Source organism: Balaenoptera musculus, chromosome 6 (assembly GCF_009873245.2).
Source record: "Balaenoptera musculus isolate JJ_BM4_2016_0621 chromosome 6, mBalMus1.pri.v3, whole genome shotgun sequence".
Taxonomy (NCBI): Eukaryota; Metazoa; Chordata; class Mammalia; order Artiodactyla; family Balaenopteridae; genus Balaenoptera; species Balaenoptera musculus.
In genome coordinates this window covers 70,064,510-70,083,160 of record NC_045790.1, presented here as the reverse complement: position 1 = coordinate 70,083,160, position 18,651 = coordinate 70,064,510, and the positions used below count along the sequence as shown (strand labels likewise).

The window sequence follows — 18,651 nt, the reverse complement described above, 5'->3', positions numbered from 1 at the left end:
GTAATCAGCCTTAAATGTGTATCCTACTTGAAACATGCAAAGCACTTTAATACATATGACATTTGATTGATGCATATTCAGTAGCCAATTTATACCCATTTTGCAAAGGGAGAAAATGGAGCTCAGAAAGGTTAAGTGACTTGTCCAAAGTCATTCAAGTAGGAAGTGGCAGAACCAGGGCTGATCCCACTTTTCCTGATTCTCACTCTCCACCACTGCCTTTTCATGTACCTGAGGCTTAAATCAGGCCCTTCAGAGTTCCTTAATCCCACTAAAACTATGGAAGTGACTGAAATACCCTGAAACATCTGATCCACTTCATACACCTGGTGGGGTTAAAAGCAAAACAAACAAAAAACAACATTAACAAAATCAGATATCTTTTTAGCTGCGTATAATAGCCAGATGAAAGGCTCAAATTTCTGCAAGAAAATTTAAAGAGTACACTCAGCCAAGGCCCATTATAACCTCAATGGATACTGAATGATCACATCTGGTTACTTTGGCGGGCAGAAATATTCTGAGGAAAAAAAAAAAATTCCTTTTTAAAGAATTTCTCTTCGAAAGCATTTTAAATAATTTGAAAAATCATTTAGTATAGATTTTACATTATAGTCCAACATGAATCTCAGCATATTTCATTTCTAAAATATGATGGAAGTTAATTCCTGAGTGTCCTCTCAGGTTCAAAGTAGTTTATAAAATTGAATGTCAGTAATAAAGTCAAAAACTCACCATTCCAGATCCTAACCAACAGCCAACCACAGCGACATACCCTGAAAGTAATAAAACAATTATATAAGTAAAACTATTTTTAACATTTTCATGGTATTTCACAAATTAAAAAAAAAATTAGAGACACATTACTTTGAATTAATCATTGCCTTCTCCAGTGATCCTCAACGATTCTCTTTATAATCCCAAATTTTCCAAAATTCCAGTAAAACGAAAATGAAGTTAACACCACAATCAAATCATAGAATTCAGCTTTGCTGCTGTAAACATATTTATACTTAACTTAAAATCTTATTATACTGTACATATTTTATCCTATACTGTGAACTTAATTCATCTTATCTAGTCCTTTTGTGTCTTTCTAAACCCTTGAGTCATAGTAAACATTTAAGCTGTCTTGTAAGGGAGTTACCTGAACCAGCTAGATTTAACTCTTGGCAGCAGTCAGGAGACTAGCCTACTCCTTCTCACCCTCCTCCCCACAAATGGTCCCTGATCAAGACACGTACATGTTTGAGTGTCTCACCATTTATAAATGTGATATTTATAAATGTGATCTTCTACCAAGACCACTAAAACTTTCTCCATATCAGCAATAAGTCTGTTTCTCTTTCTTATCATTCATGTGTTTAATGGAGTAGCAATTTTCATTTCCTTCAAGAATTTTTCCTTTGCATTTATTCACAGCTTGGCTGTTTGGTGCAAGAGGCCTGGCTTTCGACCTGTCTCAGCTTTCGACATGCCTTCTTCACTAAGCTTAATTATTTCTAGCTTTTGTTTTAAAGTGAGAGACGTGCAACTCTTCCTTTCAATTGAACACTTAGAGGCCATTGTAAGGTTATTACCTGGCCTAATTTCAATACGGTTGTGTGTCAGGGAACAGGGAGGGTCAAGACAGGGAGAGAGATGGGAACAACCAGTTGGTGGAACAGTCAGAACACACACAACATTTATCAATTAAGTTTGCCATCGCATATGGGCGTGGTTTGTGGCACCCCAAAACAATTACAATAGTAACATCAAAAATTACAGATCACAGGTCATCATAACAAATATAATAATAGTGGAAAAGTTTGAAATACTGTGAGAATTACCAAAATGTGACACAGGGATATGAAATGAGCAAATTCTGTTGGAAAAATGGCACCAATATACTTGCTTGACCCAGGGTTGTCACAAACCTTCAATTTGTAAAACCGCAATATCTTCAAAGCACAGTAAAGTGAAGTGCAGTAGAACGAGGTATGCCTGTAATCCTCTTTCTTTTCCAGAATATCAGCCCTACTATTTATAGGAAACCATCTGATACCCCACATATGCTAACAAACATGTATTTTCAGCTATTCATTTGAGGCTGGAGGGGAGGGAAGAGGTAGTGACAAATATTTGTACCATGCCTGTAATAAACCAGGCATTTTACCAAGCATAGGAGATGCATAGGAGATGCATGGACTGACCCATACCCTCTTGGAAATTTGAGTTTAGTCAGGGAATGAAAAAACAGACATACAGTAAAACAGAGTGTTACCAGCAATATGGCAGGGAAGAACTGAGTGCTCTGAGAGCCTATTGAAGAAGCTAGACTAGAGAGTCAGAAGAGTTATCAAAAGTAACATAAAGGCTGGGAACAGAAGCATGACCTGTGAGGAATGAGAGGCCGCATGTTCCAGGCAGAAGAAGAAACACGTAAACCGCCACCAAAACATACAGCCTTCAACACTGCACTATTAAGTTCTGCTCTGGTTCCCTTAGGTGATACCTGCTTTGAAGTTCTGACTTGCTTGTTAAGCGGCAATGAAGGCAAATTGCTTCCCCTTTCAAGATGTACAGATCACCACCAGCACACCACCATGTTAACAGGCAATACCAATCTCTATGCTGCTCTAATGCTCTGAACCCCTCCAGGTGTCACAGTGTGTTTTGGGCAGAGATGAGAAGTTTAGCAAGAAAGCCACCTAACTAAAATCATGACGTTGACAGGATCATCTGGTTTACTCTGGCAAATACTACATTAAGTTACTGGTAACAATGTAAAACTCAGCACTGGTTGAATGATCACCTACATTCTGATTTTCCTCTGGCCCTCTGAAAATAGCATACCTGATGTTTTTCACCCATGTCTCTTTTTCATATGTAGATATCAGGTATCTGATATCTTGAGATTCTTAGAATGGAAAGGTAGACAAGGTTATGCTTTGAAGCAACGTAAATTTACATTCTGATATTATGTCTTTAAACATACATTTGTACTGAGTTTTGATATCAGTAATATAGCTCAGAAAATTACAGTGTCAAATATGAGTACATACCTTGTAAAAGAATTATGCATTTGTGTTTACTACATATCCTGTATATAATATGCTTGATTATTGAAAAAAAGTCTATAAATAGCAAAGTCTCTTATTTTTTTTCAGTAATAGAACATTCCTGAAAATGATACTTCCAGGCTAATAAATGTTATCAACACCAAACGATATAGCAGGAAACTCACACAGAATCTGATGCTTGTGTTTCCAAAAGACATTGCTCAGCTTATGACATGTTCTGTACAAAGGCTGAGGTACAGGCAGCCTACCTGAAAAAGAGTCTCTGAAATTTAATGCCCATACCATTTCTTATGGGCTTGGTTTGCCAGCCGTTTATAATTCCATTTATTGCTTCCTTAATTGCCTGGGCATGACCTTATATTTTGTAACCTTTTCTTTTTTCTCTTTAGGACTTTAAATGATTTGCACATATCATCTTTAATTGACACCTTAGTGTGACATCAACAAAATAGAGAGGATGGATACCACAATCCACAAAACATTATCCCTGCAACTACATTTCTAATACTTTGGAAAACACATTAGCAGGACACACTTGGCTTTAAGCTTATCGTGGCGATCTTTTCTAGGAGGGTGATTCTAGTACTCAAATCAGCTAGTGTAACAAATCAATGAACAAGGATATTTAACTTCAACCCAAAATTTAGCAAATGAGGTTCACATTGGGAACACTTTTCTTTTTTTTCATTTAAAAAAAAAATTTTATTTTATTTATTTTTGGCTGCATTGGGTCTTCGTTGCTGTGCACGGGCTTTCTCTAGTTGTGGCAAGCGGGGGCTACTCTTCGTTGCGGTGCAGGGGCTTCTCATTGCAGTGGCTTCTCTTGTTGCAGAGCAGGGGCTCTAGGCACACGGGCTTCAGTAGTTGTGGCACGTGGGCTCAGTAGTTGTGGCTCACGGGCTCTAGAGCGCAGGCTCAGTAGTTGTGGCACACGGGCTTAGTTGCTCTGCAGCATGTGGGATCTTCCCGGACCAGGGCTTGAACCCATGTCCCCTGCATTGGCAGGCGGATTCTTATCCACTGCACCAGCAGGGAAGCCGGGGAACACTTTTCTTTATATGAGTCTCATTAGGAAGAGGTGAAAGTAGTGTTGAGAAAATATAACCTGTTGTATATCTTGGAGATAATTGAGATAGCAGATATTATCATCATATACCTTTAGAGCTCATAGCAAGCTTAGGTTTCACAAGACCAGTCCTCTCTTGGTGTCGAGGACGCTGACGCCTGATAGCTTTCTCAGCATCACAGTTTCTAGCTGTAGTTGAGACAACTCAGGCATTCCAACTGCTGGTCCTATGTGTTTTCTACTTCAAGCTCTTTTCTTTCAGATCCTGATTTAATATAATTAAGGCAGTTGTAAAAAATGTATGATTGGAAAACACATAGACCAGTGGTGGGGGGGAGGGGAAAATGGCACTACTTTGTTATGAGAAAGGGTTACTGAATGATTATGCTGTTTTATTGTATGTAAACCAGGAGAAAAGGAGGCAGTTCCAGTGACTGAACAGTTAAGAGATATTAAAGATAACTTAGAGCACTTGGCTCTCTCATCCCTTGTCAGTTGCTTTAATCCCCTCTATTAACCCTATCTAAATAATTCTATTATAGAATTAATACACATTAATCCAAATTATACTTGAATACCTCTGGTGATGGAGAATATGCTATTTCAGAGTCATGCATTTCATCTGACTTAACCCAAATCAATTTCCTTGCAAGTTCTTTCCTTGCAGAAGCAGAGTTGTAGATTGGATAGTGAAATTATGACAACTGTTAGATTTGTAGATTTATTTACTCTTCTATAATGGTAGAATACATCAGAATCAGATATAAGGGCAAAGCATTTACTATCTTTTACAATGAAACACACAAACCCAAAAAGGGAATTAAAATGATCTTCAACTTTTCAACTGTGAAGTATGGCAATTGCATTAGGTACTTTATCAGTCTTGCATGATAACCTGGAAAAAATATATATATGATCAAATTTAGCAAGAAGTTAATAGTAGCAGTAGAAATTTGGATCTATAGCTAAGGCTCTTTCCTTACATTACAGTGTCACATACCTTTAATAGTTTTGGACCAAAAAAAAAATTTCTTCAATATAAGAAAAATTCAAGAGTATTATTTACCTTCTAGTAAAGCAGTCATTTATCTTAGACTGTTCAATGGTAGAATAAGATATTCTACAGAAAGTACAGATGGATGAGTGATAAGTGCTAGTGTAAATGAAAAACATCTCAAGGCAAAAATGCAGAAGCCATACATAATAGAAAAGATGTTTATGCATCACAATCAATGACCTTGTCTTGAATTCTGCGTCTGAAAGAGAAGCATTCTTAGCAGAGGCTTCATCCAGAGACCATCTTTTGTCTATTGTCACTGCTAAACTTTCCATGGGTAAGGAGTGAAATTTAACATTGAGTGAATCAGATATTACCCTTTAACTAATACTAATACATACAGTATCATTAATACAAAGGCTTCAAGTATTTTCTACTAATACTCTTTATAGAACTATTACTTTTTAATTTTAACTTATTCCCCAAATTGTATTGTTTTCTATGTCTAAATATGAACACACACGTAGAAAGATAGGGACACCTGTTTCATGTATACGTTTGTGCATGTGTATGTATGGTGATACATAACACTTCAATATCATTAATTCACTGTACTGTGCAGTGTACTACAATGGGCTATGGTTCTTGTATTTAGTGAATTAGCCAGGTAACCCATCATGCCTAAAACCAAGCAATTTTTTTTAAAAAAACCTAAACATCAACCCTGGCCCCCCCCAAAAAAATAGAATGTGCAAGTATTTTGATAAGCAAAGCCAATTTAAGAGTGTTTTTTGCACCCCAAAACTACAGGTAGAGCAAAACCGCTCATGATTAACTCCTGTAGTATACCAGAGCTGACTCATACCAGCTTACAAAGATTACTGTTACATTCTCAGAAATTTTGGGAGCTGGTGTTAAATACAGCCATTACTAAAAACAAAAACTGAAATTTATAATTAAATAATATATTAAAAACAAAGATAATAACTCAAAACTCATAATTTCCTATTTATTTTGCTACATTTTACTATCATCAGTATCAGCTTGAGGTGATTTATGTCTATTATACCTGCATGATGGAAGCACTATACCATGGGGCATGCCATTATACGTCTCTTCCCAATACTTCTTTTACTGACCTCAGTTGGTACCTTAAAATCAACCATGGTGGGGATAGTTTCAGCACGGAAATTAACTCAAGCTACAATGCAGGGTTTTTGGTCCCTCTCCATCCCAGAGGTGCCTGTTGCTAAACATTTACCAGCACCCCACTGATTAACTCAGAACATGGATGAAATGTAGTCCAGTGACTCACAGCACAGGCCTCCAGCTCTGCCCTAGGCCAGTAATATCGGTGTGCTCTTGGACAGTTTTTCTTCATGTGTGGTTGTCTCAGTCTTTTCATCTGTAAGATGGTTTTCAAATATCTCTTAAGCACTTAACTTTGTCTGGATTGGAACTTTTAAGTGACCAGGAAATGCTAATTATAATCACTATCAGCCTCGAGATACAGCAGTGAATTATAGAATGGGCTGTAGTGGATTTAGTTTTATATTCAAGAGATCTGGCAAAATAGACAAATCATGTTTTTTTATAATTCAGTTATTTCTTTATATAAAATTGTATGCCTTAGCAGCCAAAATATAAGAAGTTAGTTGCACTACTTGAAAAAATTATAGACAGTAGGGTTTTCATACTTGTAGAAATCTCACATTTGCTTTCCTAATATTTAATTCCATATTCATAGTTATCTTTTTATTTTGTAAACACCTTGTATAAACCACTTAAATATACAGTATTAAGTTAACCAAATATCCAGTATGAGCCAGTAGAAAGTTTTTGGCACCAGTACTTTATAGAACTAAAGTTTCATATTGATTCTATCTCAATTTACTGCATCTACCAGAGCCAACCATCTATCTGCCTTGGCTCCAATTTCCTTAACCTTACATTGAAGTTACTGTACAAGGTTGGATTAGCAGCTGACCTTGAATCCATTTTTTGAATAAAATCTCTCATGGGACCGTACTATATGCAGTTAGGATAGTGCGAGATGATGAGCTAAGCACATGTATTTACTTCCCCTCCCTCCCAAAATCCCAGAAAAAATATGGAAATGTAAGTATACATAAAAAGTAATATAAAATATCCAAAGCAACATCAGCATGTGTGAAATTTAGAGGAATTCTTACAAGATATAAAGCAAAGACAATAATCAGACCAGAGAATTCATAGCCAAAAACATGCAGAAGTAAATTGCACAGATAAGAACACAAAGCTCATAGTCAATATATGCAATAAAAGGGGTGCTCAAAAGCAAACACTGCAGAATTTTGCTAGAAACTTCATTCTGAACAACTGGACCACTTGTAACCCTCTTCTTCTGAGATGTGCATGAAGCTAAATGTTTAAGCTGAAGCGCTTGGCATTATTTATTCATTCATTCATTCACTCATTTATTCATCCTCTTATTTTTTAGAGGAAATCTGAATCATTGTTTAAGGCATCTTTCCTGTCACCTGTGTTCATGCATGTCTGACACTATCTTATTTCTCACTCAGATTTGAATGATACTTTTGATATACCCAGATTCAAAGTTATTTTTCTCAGAACATTGAGAAAATTGGCCTATTGCCGTTATGCATCTGAGTTGTCAGTAATAATTCTGGCAGATCAATCTGATTCTTGTCCATTTGCAGCTACTTTTTCCCCTCTCTTTCTGGAAGCTTTTAGGATTTTCTGCTTTTCTTGTTCTTAGTTTTCACTGCCATTATTTTTCTATCAGTGAGACTTTTTATCCTGTTACACTCTGGGTGACTAGTTTCAGTAGGACTAAGGTTGTTCTCTAATTCTGGTATACTGTGGTATTTTTTACTATTTCTTTGAATCTTTCTGTCTCCTCCCTTTGTTTTTTTCTCTCCTTTTACGATGTCTCTTAAGGTTCAAGATGGTGATATAGGAAGATCCTGAACTCACCTTGTCCCATGGACACATTGATTCTACATATGGAACACTTTCCCTGAAAAAACCTAAAGGCTGGCTGAGCAATGACTACACATAAGGCAAATGAGAAAAAAAACCACATCAAAGAGGGTAGAAGAGAATGGGACACAATCTTACCGTAAACCCCACCCCCTACACAGCAATCCATACTCAGAAGGGAACTCAAAACTCCAAGCTTCTCTCTGAGGAGCAAAATGTTTGAACTCCACATTCCTTCTGGCACCCCAGTTTTTAAGACCCACGCCTGAGAGACGAATGCCCCCAAATATCTATCTTTGAAAACCAACAGGGCTTGTGTCTGTGTGACACCTAAGATTTCAGCAGTCTGAGAAACAGCTCTTAAAGGGCTCATCTGCTTAGACTCACCTGCCCCAGGGCCCAACCCAGAGGTGGCCAATTGCACCCAGACTTTAAGTGAGAGAGGCTTGTTTGCTTATATTAAAGCATTGACCTGAAGGGCAGGCATCTAATTTAACACACACACAGTAGCTTGGTGGAACACTCTGTGGGACAGAGACTGACGGCCATTTTACCCTGTCCCTCTGGCTTGCTGTAACCAGTGGGCACCATCTTTTTTTCTTTTTCCAGTGTGCACCATCTTTAAGCTCCCCCTCAGCCTTGCTACAGCCAAATGGTGCCATCTTTGTGCTCTCCCTCTGCTGAGATCCAGGGCATTAGTATCTCACCAAAGAGAGTTTTTGCACATGCTTTGTCCCCCAGATTTTTGTGGCTGCTGCCCAAGGAACCCTCCTTGTTCACCTGGCTCTAGTGGCCAGGGGGATTTGCATTCCTGGGTCCCATGGGATGGTAACAATCTGAGAGACAGCTCTTGGGAGGCTACCACCACCAGGGTACTGCACAGACAGCAGACTGAAACACACTCCCAGTCTTTCTATAAAAGAGACCTATTTGCTTGTCCTGGAGCCTGAGGGGAGGCTTCAGGTTTGGCACACGCCTATAGGCCTAAAATCCTAGGAACTTAGGCCAGTGGATGCCATCTTTGTGCTCTCCCTTTACCTCACTACAGCTCACTGGTATCTCCAAGAAAAGAGCTTTTACACTCATGGTATAATAGGTGCCCCCTTCAGTCCACAGGACTGTATATATTTGCATACTTTAAAAGCTGCTGCCTGAGAGTCTGACTTCCAATCAGCCTGAATCTAGGTGCTGACTGAGAAGATCCTTCCCTTTGGGTCACTGACAGGTCTTGGCACTCCCTCAACTCCTGGGAGCTATTAAAAACATAACAGGCTGTTTAGATAGTCAAAAAGGTTTAAGAGACAACCAAGAGCTAGGGCAGGGTTAAAAGACAAGTTTCATCTTCTACACAAGGCCACTCCTTCAAGACTAGGGGAGGAATTGTTTTATCTAATACAAAGAAACCAACATAGAGAGTGAAGCAAAATGGAGAAACAAAGGAATATGTTTCAAATGAAAGAATAAGATAAAACCTCAGAATGTCTCTTAAATAAGCATTAGAATTTCCTTATCTACCTTCCATATTTCTTAGTTTTAGACATTTTTATTGTTAAAAATAGTACATAGAAAGGGTTGAAAAAGAACCTCATGTCCTTGCCTTTTTTTTTTTTTTAATGCTGTCACCTGTGTGTGCATCTTCAATAGCTTGGTTTGCCTCTTTTAAAACTTTATATGAAAAGAAACATACTGAACATGTTAGTTTCTGTTTTCCTTTATTCATTTAATAATATGTATGTTATATTCATCCATATTGTTGTATGTATATGTCATTCATTCATTTTTATTACTTTATAGCCTACTATTTTACAGTATACCACAATTTAATACTACTGACTGGCATCTGTACGGTTTTCAGTGTGGGATAACAAACAATGCTGCCATAAACTTTCCTGATCATGTATCTTGGTACATATGAATCTTCACACCTCTAAATCAGTAGTTCTCAAATTCCAGCATGAATCAGAATCACCTTTATAGGGCTTATTAAAATAGATTGCTAGACCCCATTCCCAGAAATTGTTTCAGTAGTTCTGGAGTGGGGCCCAAGAATTTGCATTTCTAACAGGTTACCTGTTGATGCTAATTCTGTGAGAACGACTGCCCTATACAGTTAAGGCCTCATTTATTTAGGTCATCTTTAATGTATAACAATAAATCCCTAATTATTTTGCACACATTTGTTATATTTATTCCTAGATAGTTGATAGATAGGTCACTCTTAATAATTGTAAATGCTATCAAAATTTAAATTTAATTTTCTGTTTGTTTCTAGTATATAGGAAAATAAATGCTATATAGATATTTTATAAATATAAATATATTCAATTATAATTATAATAAATATATATTTATATATATAAATTTACATATAAATTTTGTATCCAACCACCTTATTAAACTCTCATTAATTTTAATTCATTTACTGTAGATTCTTTAATATTTTTAACATACCAACTATATCATCTGGACATAAAGACATTTTTTTTCTTTTAATCACTTATACAGTTTTTCCCTTGATTGTACTGACTCTCACATCCAATAATATGTTGAGTGGAAATGGTTATAACAGACATTATGGTTTTGCTCCTCAAGAAGAACAATATTTATGTTTAACAATTAAGTATGATGTTTATAGAAGGTTTTGGGGTGTTTTTTTTCCATTTTTTTTCCACTTTTCTTTTTGGTTGGTTGGTTGATTTTTGTAGGTATGTTTTTTAGATTGAGGGAGTACATTTCAATTTTGGTTTTCTACCGATTTTTTAAAACTATGAATTGATGTTGAATTTGATCAAGTGCTTTTTTGCAGCTCTTAAGATGATAATATTTATATTATACTTTTTATTTTTAGTTTATTTAAGGCAGTGAAATACACTGGTTTATTTTTAATGTCACATCAAGCTTGATAACCAGATTTATATATCTATCATTTACCTATCTATTTATCTATCTTTCTATCTATCGGCACACATACACAGTTCAGATTCAATTGACTAATATATCAATGATAGTACATCTCAGTTCAGGAATGAGTAAATTTGGTCAACAATTCTTATTTTAAACATTTGTGAGATTTTTGTATCAAGGATATGCAGATGCAGTAAAAAGTAAGTTGGGGAACTTTTGGTTTCTATCCTTTGCAAAACTTTAGTAAGACTAGAAATATATTTTCCTTAATGCTTGGTTGATTTCTCAAAAAAGGGACATTAGTGTGTGTGTGTATATGTGTGTGTGTGTGTGTGTGTGTGTGTGTTTATGTGTGTGTGTATTCAAAGGTTTTTATCCCAACACTTTCATTATAATAAACATCAAACACATAGCAAAATAGAAGAATTTTGCAGTGGACACCCTCCTACCTTTAAAATATCATCATGCTTTCTATAATACATACTTTTTCATCTATTGTTATTGAAAGATATTTAATACTGATTAAATTTTAAATGACTTTGAACTATTCAGGTTTTCTAATTTTCTAAAGTTAGATTTGGTAAATTACAGGTTTGGGAAAACTTATTCATTTTATTTAAAACCTTCAAAAATTTTGGTAAAACTTGCTTATAATAATATCCTCATTATCTGTTTAATGTCTATAGCATCTGTAGCATCTGTACTAATGTTTCCTTTTTCATTATTGATGTGATTTGTAATTATTCCTGCTCTTTCTTTCTCAGTCTCTCCAGAGTTTTCTCAATTGTGTTATTTGTTTAAAAGAACCATAATTTGGCACTCCAGAGCTACTCAAACAGAAATTTTGGGGTGGGATCCAGCAATGTTTTTTAACAAGCCCTATACAAGTGATCATATACAGTTGATCCTTTTTTACTATATATTTCTTTGTTTATTTCATTTATTATGTTACCTTTTCTCAACTTTTATTTGGATTTATTTTGCTCATCTTTTTCTAACTTCCTGAAACAAATTCTCAGCTCATCAATTTTCAACCATTCTTTTTTTCTTTCATATGCATTTAAGGCTGTAGATTTCTCTTATGTATTGCTTTGCCTGCATCATACACTTTTGAATAGTTTTTATTATCTTTAACTGCAAAATATTTTCTATTTTTCACTAACATTCATTCCTACATACATTGGAGTGTTTGCTTGTTTGATTTTTAAAACTTTTTATTTTGAAATAATTATAGATTCACAGGAAGTTGCAAAGAAAGTAGAGAGGTACCATGTACCCTTCACCCAGTTCTCTCAATGATCATATCTTATGTAACTTTGGTACCATACGAAAACCAGGAAACTGACATTGATACAATACATGTGATTAGTTCTATGCTCCTTTTATCCCATGTCTATCCATATCTATATCTACATCTATTTGTATAACTACCACTGTAGTCAAGATACAGGAATATTCCTTCACAAAAAAGATCTCCCTAGTTCTACTCCTTTATAGACATACCCACCCCTAGTCCCCCACCATCTGTAACCCTGACAACCACTGATCTGTTTTCCATCTCTAATTTTGTCTTTTGATAATGTTACATAAAGGGAATCATACAATATGTGGCCTTTTGAGATTAACATTCTTTTTTCTCAACATAATGCCCTGCGATCCATCCAAGTTGTTGCATGTATCAATAGTTTGTTCCTTTTTATTACTGAATAGTATCCCCTGGTATGGATGTACCGTAGTTTGTTTAACCATTAGTCTGTTAAGAGATTGTATTCCAGACAGTTTGGGTATTATATTCTGAGACTCTGGCTCTTATTTCAATCTTTTGTTTTAGCAGACACCTTCTGATACTATAATATTGAGAGAAAGAGGTGGGGCAACCTTCCCAATCCCAGGAGGGGTGGATATTCAAGTTCCTTACTTAGCCTCCTTTGAGTCTGCTGGGGCAAGAGTTGCAGAGGTGGAAGTTCAGGCTCCCCATGAAACTTCTGCTTACACCGCCCTAGCTGGGGAGGGCACTTCATTACTGTTCCTGACATGATCAGAACTGACACCACCATGTTTGTGTTGGGGGGCAGCAGAAGTAGTATCTTACATCCAGGCTGGGATGAAAGTCTTACATCCCCACTGGGCCTTTTATGATCACTCTGAAGGAAGGAAAGGGATGCCATATTATAGCGGGACAAGGGTAAAAATCTAGGTTCCTCACTTGGCCTTAGCTGTGGGGGTGGGAGTAGAATCCATGGTATTTCCAAGAGTAGAGCAATTGTCTAAAAATTTTCTATCTTGTTAGCCTTTCCCTTTTCCTGGCCCTTTGGCTAAGGAGAGCAGGCTTTCCCTGAAGTTTGTCTGTGGCTATTTGTGTTTCCAGATTTCTAGTTTTTCCAGCATCTAGTCTTGGATATATTAGACAAAAAAATCCCAGGAAATCCACTGCCAGGTCACTCTTCAGGTTTCAAGGTTCTTAACTAGTTTACCTTCTCTCTACCTTTCAGAGTTTTCTTATGTTTGTTTTATATATACAATGTCCATAGATTTTAGTTGTACTAGTAGGAGAAACAAGGAAAAGTGTACTCAGTCTATTTTGTCCTGGAAATGAAAGTTCAAATACAGTGTTTTATAAAATGTATTTCTTGCCTTTACAAGGGTAATAAGACAAAAAGAGAAATAAAAAGCATGTAGACTGGGGGGGGGGGGATAAAAAGAAATAAAACTGCTCCTATCCACAGACAATATGATCATCTAAGTAGAAAACCCCCAAGAATCTATAAGCAATTATAGAACTAATGGGTTTAGCAAGGTCCTAGGTTACAAGGTCAACACATGGAAAACTAATCTTATTTCTATGCACTAGCTATGCAAACTTAGAATATAAAAACTGTTTTTAAAAAAAGAAAATCCATAAAATACCATAAAAACACAATAATCTCCAAAAATTGAAATACTTAGCTATAAATATAACAAACCAAGAGTAGGATCTATATGTTGAAAACTAAAAAATGTGATGAATGAAATAAATGAAGTTCTAAATAAATGACCAGCCCTACCATTTTCATTGATTGACTCCGCTTATTAAAGATGCTAATTTTTTCCACATTGTTCTATACATTTTAATGCAATTCCTATCAAAATATATGCAAGATTTTTTTTCAGATATAAACCAGCTAACTCTAAAATTTATAAGGAAAAGCAAAGGAACTAGAATAGCTTAAAGAATTCTGAAAGACAAGAATAAATTTGGAGGAATTACACTGCCAATTTTAAGACTTACTATAAATCTACAGTAATTAAGTCAGTATGGTATTGATGAAACAGACACATAGATAAAGGAATAGAACAGAGAATCTAGAAATAGATCCACATAAATATGACCAATTGATTTTTAACAAAGGTGCAAGAGCAATTCAATGAATAAAGGCTAATCTTTTCAGCAAGTTGTACTGAAACAACTAGAGATTCATAGGCTAAGGAAATGAACCTTGTTATAAATTTTACATCTTATACAGAAATTAACTCAAAATGAATCATGTATCTAAATATAAAAATATAAAACTTAGAAGGGACGTGGGAGAAAATCTATGCGACCTTGGGTTTGGTGATGAGTTCTTAGACATAATACCAAAAGCATAATTCATAAAAGACAAAAATGATAAGTTGGACCTCACCAGAAAAAAAGCACTATGAAAGAGATTGCTAAGAGAATGAAATGGCAAGCCACAAAATGAGAGAAAATATTTTTATATTACATATCCATGAAGAACAGGTATCCAGAGTAAATAAAGTACACTTAAAGTTCGAAAATAAGAAAACACAATCCAGTTTAAAAAAACAAAAGGCAGGAACAGCCACTTCACCAAAGAACATATGAGAATGACAAAGATATTCAACATTAATGTTCATCAGGGAAATGCATAATGAAACCATGATTAGATTCCACTACACAACTATTTGAATAGCTTAAACAAACAAGGGAACAAAGTTCTGGTTAGTATTCAGAGCAACCGGAACTCTCACAACATTGCTGGTGGGAATACAAAAAGGTTTGGCAGTTTCTGAGAATGTTAAACATACATTTACCGTGTATGACCCAGTAGTCTCACTCCTGAGTATCTACTCTAGAGAAATAAACACTTATGTTTATGCAATAACCTGAACACAAATATTCATAGTGGCTCTATTGATAATTGAGAAAAACTATCAGCAACTCAAATGTCCTTCAAGGAATGAATAGAAAACAAATTATGGTTTGTTTATCTATACAATGGAGTACTATTCAATAAGAAAAAAGGATGAACTTTTGAAATATGCAAGACTTTGGATATATCTCAAATCTTTATTCTGAGTAAAAGAAGTCAGTTTCAAAAGATGTGATTCCATTATTACAGCATTCTAGAAAAGTCAAATCTATAGGGATACAGAAGTGATCAGTGATTACCAGGGATCATGAGAAATAAGAGTGTGTGATTTTAAAGATACAGTAGTTCAAGGGAGATTTTTGAGGGCTGATGGAACTACTCTGTGCATGTTTTTGATGGTACTGACATGAATCTATACATGTGTTAAAATGCATAGAACTATATACTGAGGGGGGAAAATGTTTTACACAAGGGCAAAAAAGTCCATTTTACTTCAAGATGATTTTTAAAATTTAATTAAAATATTTATTTCTCAATTCTCAAATATATTGGGATGTTTTTAGTTATCTGTTTTTTTACTGGCTTAATTGAATTGTGCTCAGAAGAATATTTTATATTGAAATCAGTTCATTAGAATTGATAGAGACTTACTTTTTGACCAGTATATCATCTATGGTTTCAAATAATCTGTGTATATTGAAAGAATGTATATATGTAAATGTATATGTAATAGATATGTCTTTCATTGGATCAATTTTGTTAATTATGTAGATCAATGTCCTGTTTAATTTTGTAGTTGTTGCCTCTTCTGTCAGTTACTGAGAGAAGTAATTTTTTTTTTCTTTTCATATGCTAGGCAGTGTAATTAAGTGTCATACAGATGTAAAATTGTATGGCTACCTGGCAATTAGAATCTTTTCTCATTAGGAAACATTCCTTCTTATCTCTAGTAGTTTTATTTTTTTACTTTACTTTTTTGGTTTGATATTGCTATATCTGCACTAGAATTATTAAATTAGGGTTTACATGATATATATATTTCTATCCTTTTAATTTCTACTATTCTGTTTTAAATGTCTTGCTTAAATAACATATATTTGAGTTGTTTATTTATTTATTTATTTATTTATTTATTTATTTATTTATTTATTTATTTTTGGCTGTGTTGGGTCTTCATTTCGTGCGAGGGCTTTCTCTAGTTGCGGCAAGCGGGGGCCACTCTTCATCGCGGTGCGCGGGCCTCTCACTATCGTGGCCTCTCTTGTTGCGGAGCACAGGCTCCAGACGCGCAGGCTCAGTAGTTGTGGCTCACAGGCCTAGTTGCTCCTCAGCATGTGGGATCTTCCCAGACCAGGGCTCGAACCCGTGTCCCCTGCATTAGCAGGCAGATTCTCAACCACTGCGCCACCAGGGAAGCCCTGAGTTTTATTTTATTTCCAATCTGCTAATCTTGTCATTTAACTGAACAATTTAGGCCTTTTACATCCAATGTAATTTCTAATACACTTAACTCATACCTGCCTACCTATTTTTTGTGTGTATTAGTACATCTGTTCTAGTTTGCTTTTCTAGTAATTCTTATTTATGATTATTTGTTATAAATCCATTTTCCTTCTTTCATTTGGAATTTATATATTCTCTATCTGCTATTTTAGTGATTACCTTTGCAATATGTAATTAAATTTTCTAAGTCATAGTCCATTCAGGCTGCTGTAACAAAATACAACAGACCAGGTAGTTTATGAACAACAGAAATTTATTTCTCACACTTCTGGAGGCTGGAAGTCTGAGATTAAAGTGTCAGCATGGTCAGGTTCTGTGTCTGGAGAAAACCTACTTCCCAACTGATAAATGGATGGCTGCCTTTTTGCTGTAACCTCACATGGCAGAAGGAGCAAGGGAACTTTCTCTGAGTCTCTTTTAGAAGGTCACTAATCCCATCCATGAAGACTGTGCCTCATGACCTAATCACCTCCCAAAGGCCCCACCCCACCTCCCAATACTGTCACATCAGGCACGAAATTTCAACACATAAATTTTGGGGGAACACAAAGATTCAGGCCATAGCAAATATACATATTCTTTGACCCAGCATCTTATTATTCATAATTTATTTCCAGGAATCAGGACAAATATATAATAATAAAGTCATTGTCACAGTACTGTTTAATGGGCTGAAAAATTGAAAAAAAAAGTTTAAATATCTGATATCAGGTGGTTAGTTAAATAAAATTTCACAAAGAAATAATGTTCAGCCATTTAAAATTATATTTTTAAAGGATAAATAATGAAATAACTTATCACAATACAGCATTAACAGAAAAAGGAAAGGAAAACTCAGTAAATTTCACAGCATGTGGATGCATAATCATATGTGTATATATGCATATGTGAATTTACATATGTGTATATGTTAATTTAAAATATAAAGATCATAGGAAAAATATTGCTAACAGTAGTTGTAGCACGGTTTTAAGATCAAGAGTGACAAAGTTTCTTCTGTTTACCAGCATTTTATACATTTTATATGAGAATGTATTTTTGTGATAACAAAAACAATCACAAAAACACTTTTAGGAAATATAGACCACAGAATAGTGTTAACAGTAAGAATTTAAGTAAAAAATTTAATTCTATCTCTGCTATGATTACAGCAATCTAGAAATTACATATGTATTTGAAAAATATCTTTCTAAAGAATGCAGGAAAATTAAAAGTTAATTTAATATGATCTTCAATTGTGTTACCTTTTTTTTTTTTTTTTTTTGCAAAAATAATTACCTTTCCTAAAAATTAAAGTAAAAAGCACAAACTTCACTGACAGAGACTGTGATGACAGCCCGAGCAATAGAAGGGGAAATTGTATGGATCCAGTATAATCCAACTTCAAATATAGTTTCTCACTGCACATATCCAGTTGTGTTTGTCAGATACAAACTGTTATTGCTATCATTAGCCAACAAGTAAATCCCTGATAAATGAGCATGCCAGAGGGTGCCCTTTCAGTCATCTTTGGCTCAGCCCTGCCATTAATCTCAGGAAAGACTTTTCTGTGATCTGCAGCCCTGCTCATATGCTGTAACCTTGGACTACAGCCTAACCTTGGACTAAGAACAAGGAATTGAGGTTCCCTCATTGACTCTGACTTCAGGCTGACACAACTTTTGTGAATCATTTCACCTGCTACTGTGTCACAAATTGCCTTAATGTCATAAGCACTTACACACACACACACACACACACATACACACACACACACACACACACACACACGTAAACATGCCCGAATCATTCTCGGCATAGAATGAATGAAAGCCTTGGGAAATGGGTGTGGCATGAAACAATGTTCTTTGGTTACTTTTGTGCTTTTGACCTTGTCCTGAGAGATGGTGGTGTGAAAGCAGAATACTTCTAACTTGATTCATCTGAATGTTAAAATGAAAAAAAAGAGTCTGCTTATAGATTACCAGTTTATCCTCAGAATTGCCAGTGTATTATCTAGAAGCA

General features: G+C 35.4%; 1 long non-coding RNA gene across 1 annotated transcript in view; it reads left to right on the top strand.

Annotated features, from left to right (window-relative positions):
- Positions 1-18,651, top strand: part of LOC118896336 — a 206,223-nt gene that overhangs the window by 79,344 nt on the left and 108,228 nt on the right. The gene's annotated exons all lie outside the window — the stretch shown is intronic.